The 5,558-nt window shown below is 44.6% G+C and overlaps 1 pseudogene; it reads left to right on the top strand.

The window, feature by feature from the left end:
- The first annotated feature begins 4,150 nt into the window (after window positions 1–4,150).
- On the top strand, window positions 4,151–5,558 carry LOC128582179 (keratin, type I cytoskeletal 20-like; annotated as a pseudogene).

Genomic DNA, 5,558 nt, shown 5'->3' on the forward strand with positions numbered 1-5,558 from the left:
TCAGCCTCCCAAGTAGCTGGAACTACAGGGGCGGGCCACAATGCCCAGCTATTTTTAGAGAGGTTTCACTCTGGCTCAGGCTGGTTTGGAACCTGTGAGCTCAGGCAATCCACCTACCTCGGCCTCCCAGAGCGCTAGGATTAAAGGAGTGAGCCACTGCGCCTGGCCCCAATTATGTACATTTTAAATAGAATCAGTATCACCGATTCATTGATTTTTCTTTTGCCTCATATTACAGTGTGGCTCAGCATGGCACAAAAGTGATCCTTTTTTATTTAAAATGTTGATCTTTTGTTCACCATGGAATTCTTTGACATTGATTTTGATTTTTTTTTTTTTTTGGTATACTTTTTTGTTGTTGTTGTTGTTGTTGTTTTGCAGTTTTTGGCCAGGGCTGGGTTTGAACCCGCCACCTCCGGCATATGGGGCCGGCGCCCTACTCCTTTGAACCACAGGTGCCACCTGATTTTGATTTTTTTTTTAAATAATGGCATTAAGGCTTGGGCAAGGTAGCACACGCCTGTAGTCTTAGCACACTGAGAGTCCAGTGTGCCTTGAGTCCAAGGCAAGTGGATTGCCTGAGCTCAGACCAGAGCAAGATTCTGCCTCTAAAAAATAGCCAGGTATTGTGGCTTAGCCAGGCGTTGTGGTGAGTGCCTGTAGTCCTACTATTTGGGAGGCTGAAGCAAGATAATCAGTTGAAAACAAGAGTCTGAGGTTGCTGTGAGCTATGTGCTATTACGGCACTCTACCAAAGTTGACAAAGTGAGGATCTGTCTCAAAAAAAAAAGCATTAAAATTTCCTTTTGGGCTCAGTGCCTATAGCTCAGCAGCTGGGGCACCGGCCACATACACTGGGACTGGAAGGTTTGAACCCAACCTGGGGCCTGTCAAAAAACAATGACAACAATGACAACAAAATAGCCAGATATTGTGGCGGGCACCTATAGTCCCAGCTGCTTGGGAGGCTGAGGCAAGAGAATCGCTGAAGCCCAAGAGTTTGAGGTTGCTGTGAGCTGTAATGCCACAGCACTCTACCTAGGGCGACAAGTGAGACTGTGTCTCAAGAAAAAATAAAAAATAAAATAAAATAAATTTTTCTTTTGATTATTGGGACTGGGGGCACCCCTTAAACTTGTGTATCTGAGGCTAGTGTATCTGAGGCTATTGGACTCAACTAGTAGTCTCTGAGTCGGGGCATACAGGAGTCCCTATTTTCTGAGCTTCTTATAAATTATGACATGAGGAAGCTCCAGGAAAGAAGAAAACTACTCAGAATTCCTCTTGACTGTTTAAGGTTTCTTTCCTACTTGAATTAGTTATCTAAGGTTCTCTTTCTTCCAAAGCCTCTTGAATAGTGGCAGTGTCAACATGACCCCATTAGGTACACCTTCTATTACTCCATTTACGGTCCATTTGAATTTCACTCCCAGCATTATCATTGTTCATTTATTTGCTACAGTTTCATCTTTCTTGGTAAATTCCCTCCTTAATGATCCATTTTTACAAGTGTCACGTGGGTTTATTACTAGGAGATGACAAGCAATACAACCATGTGCTTTTCTGTGCCACTGGTGAATGAAAAAACACATTTTCTTCGAAAGCCTACAGACCTTCAAAGAAAGTACCTGACTGGTCACTGATCATGTGCGTTTGTTATTTACACAGTGCTTTTGTGCACTGAAGAGTTTATATTTTATGCCATCACTCAGAGTTAACATATTGTACTAACTGAAATATGAGCCATGTTGTTGGGGGAATGGTGTTACCAAAATCATGGTAAGCTCTAGGCTACGTAGTTTTTCTGAAAAAAAAAAAAAACGAGAGGGAGAAGGAGACCACTAAAATCATAGTAAGTGAAATCTGTGCATATTGGGGCCCTATATGGTAAGGCCTGCCTGTGCCTAGGTGAAGCATAGTAGTGTTTAAGAGAAACACAGACTCAGTTTGAGACATGTTGGACAAATCCCTCACCTGTATAACTGAGATGAAGCTACCCATCTCTTAGGAGAAGTAGTGATTACATAAAATTCTTGTTCCACATAGCACTGGGCAAACAGCTGCCGGGCATGCAAATAGGAATAGCAATCCTTATTCCAGCAGAAATAAAATTAAAATTTTCTGTAGACAATTCCAAGATTGTTTTTCAATTCCTACGGATGTTATTAAACAGAAAGAGACAAAATACTTTCTGGAAACATATATACCCACATTCTAGTGGTCTGAAACCTCTTAAGAACACCTGAATTGGGCAGTGCCTGTGGCTAAGTGGGTCAAGCACCAGCCCCATTTACCGAGAGTGGCAGGTTCGAACCTGGCCCCGGCCAAACTGTAACAAAAAATAGCTGGGCATTGTAGTCCCAGGTACTTGTGAGGCTGAGGCAAAAGAATCACCTAAGCCCAGGAGTTGGAGGTTGCTGTGAGCTGTGATGACACAGCACTCTACCAAGGGCAATAAAGTGAGACTCTGTCTAAAAAAAAAAAAGAAGAAGAATACCTGAATTGTCTAGTTTTGAGAGGATAGGGAAGGAAGCTACAATGTCTAAAGCAAGGTATTGTGTAACCACCTAAGAGGACCTTTCTTTTGTTTCCAGGAAAGGAGGTGAGGTAACAGTATAACATGAGGAAAGAGATAGGGTTCTGCATGATGTTCTGGGTGGATTTTTTGAAATCTTTTCTTTTTTTTCTCCCTCACCACTCCTATTCAATGTTCTGTGTTTTTCTGAGTCAAATCTATATGACAGCTTCATTATTTGGTTTGTAATAATGTCTAAAACATTCTATAGTATATTCCCAAGTGCAAGAATAAATATAGTCCTGGCCAGCCAGATGGCTCATGACTATAAATTCTAGCACACTAGAAGGCTGAGGCAGGAGGATTACTTGAGGTCAGGAGTTTGAGATCAGCTTGAACAAGAGTGAGATCCCATCACTACTAAAAATAGCAAAATTAGCTGGGCACGGTATCTCATGCCTGTGATCTTAACACTCTGGGATCCTGAGGGGGGTGGATTGCTTGAGCTCAGGAGTTCCAGATCAGCCTGAGCAAGAGCAAGATCCCATCTCTAAAAATAGCCCAGTGTTGTGGCAGGCACCTGTAATCCCAGCTACTTGGGAGGCTGAGGCAAGACAATCACTTGAGCCCAAGAGTTTGAGGTTGCTGTAAGCTATGATACCAAGACACTCTACCAACGGCGTCAAAGTGAGACTCCCTCTCAAAACAAATAAATAAATTAAATTAAATAAAAATAGCAAAATTAGCCAGACTGGGGGCCGGCACCTGTACTCCGAGCTACCTGGGAGGCTGAGACAGGAGGATTGCTTGAACCCAGGAGTTTGAGGTTGCTGTGAGCTAGGCGGAGGCCATGGCACTCTAGCCTGGGCAACAGAGCAAGATTCACTCTCAAAAAATAAATGAATGAATAAATAAATATAATGCAGTAATAAGTAATAGATTATAATTCTAACATCTGTAATTTTAGTTTTCCATACCACTGTTCTTTTCTAACAGTGTTCTTTGTTATATACAGATATATTAATGAGTCATATGAATAACAAAGTCAATGACTCATCGTCTTCATTATCATTTTTCCCCAGAGTCTATAAAATGGTCACGCAGGAGAATATAAGAACTGCTTCTCTGATGAATGGATTGCTTATCCAATTCTGGTGGTAAGTCCACACAGAGCTCATCCCTATCTATAATCCTGACACTCCAGCAGGCCAAGGCAAGAGGACTGCTTGAGCTCAGGCTTGCAGACCAGCCGTAGCATACTAAAAAGTAGCCCACTGTTGTGGTGGGTGCCAGTAGTCCCAGCTATTTGGGAGGCTGAGGCAGCAGGATCCCTTGAACCCAGGAGTTTGAAGTTGTAAGCTATTTTGATGCCATTCTAGTCCAGGCAACAGAGTGAGATTCTGTCTCAAAAACAAAATTATGCTGGCAGACATTGATACGGGTCAATCCAGACCTGTAAGAGACAGTTTATTTGGGCAGTGCCCATAGCTCAGTGGGTAGGGCACTGGCCACCTACACCAAGGCTGGAGGGTTCAAACCCCGCCCAGGCCAGCTAAAACAACAATGACAGCTGCCACAGAAAAATAGCCAGGCCACACCCTGTATTAGACCGACGGCTGCAGCCATCCAGAAGCAACATGTCCTCCATCCTAGAATCCCCAAAGGACTTCACTCACAGAAGCTTCCACAGAAGCCTGAGTTTCTCCACGCAGGGCCCTTCACTCAGCCCAAGCGTGAGGGGCATGCCGCCCCTCCGGGCTGCACCCAGCGTCCATGGGGGAGCTGGAGGCTATGGCACCCACATCTCCACCTCCAGAAGTACAGCGAGCTCTCGCAGCAGCCCCACCAGCGTCGGGGACCTGCTTAATGGCAATGAGAAGACAACTATGCAGAACCTCAATGACCGTCTAGCGAGCTACCTAGAGAAGGTGTGGATCCTGGACCAGTCCAACTCCAAACTGGAGGTGCAGATCAAGCAGTGGTACGAGACCAAGGCACCCAGCAGTGGTCTGGACTACAGCGCATATTACAAACAAATCCAAGAGCTGCAAAGTCAGATTAAGGATGCTCAGCTTCAAAATGCTTGATGTGTCCTGAAAATTGACAATACTAAGCTGAATTTCGAGGACTTCAGACTGAAGTATGAGACTGAGAGGACCATGCACCTGACACTGAAAGCCGACCTCCAAGGCCTGAGTAAGGTCTTTGATGATCTAACCCTCCACAAGACAGACTTGGAACTTCAAATTGAGGAACTAAATAGAGACCTGGCTGTCCTAAAAAAGAGCACAAGGAGGAAGTGGATGGCCTGCACAGGCATCTGGGCAACACTGTCAACGTAGAGGTGGACATTGCTCTGGGCCTGAACCTCAGTGCTGTCATGAATGAAATGAGGCAGAAATATGAAGACATGGCCCAGGAGTACATTCAGAAGGCCAGAGAACAGTATGAGATGCAGATTGAAGCTCTGCAACAAGAAGTCACAGTGAACACAGGAGAGTTAAAAAAAGCTGAGGCTCAACTAAAGAAGCTGAGGGACACCTCCCAGAGCCTAGAGCTCGAGCTCCAGTCCTACTTCAGTGTGAAAGCATCTATGGAACACACACTAGAGGAGACCAAAGTTGCTTACAGCAGCCAGCTGGCCAACCTCCAGGCCAGGCTGAATGCTGTAGAGGATGAACTGATGCAGGTTCGGGGAGACGCGTAACGCCAGAAGGCTGAATACCTTACTCTTCTTGAGTAAAGATCAGGCTTGAGCAGGAGATTGCTACTTACCGCCGCCTTCTGTAAGGAGAAGTAAATACTACAGAGTACCAGTTGGACACCCTGGAAGAGAAAGATATAAAGAAAACCAGGAAGATTAAGACAGTCGTACAAGTACAAGAAGTCGTGGACGGCAAGGTTGTGTCATCTACAGTCAAAGAAATCAATGAGATGGAAGAAAACATATAAAGACTCGCCAGAAGGTGATGCTGCTGAGGTTAGGAAAGAAGAGTGGCCATAATTTTTGAACGCTATAAGAAAGTAGCCATCAGAAAGCACT

The sequence above is a fragment of the Nycticebus coucang genome, chromosome 3 (genome assembly GCF_027406575.1).
Source record: "Nycticebus coucang isolate mNycCou1 chromosome 3, mNycCou1.pri, whole genome shotgun sequence".
Lineage (NCBI taxonomy): Eukaryota > Metazoa > Chordata > Mammalia > Primates > Lorisidae > Nycticebus > Nycticebus coucang.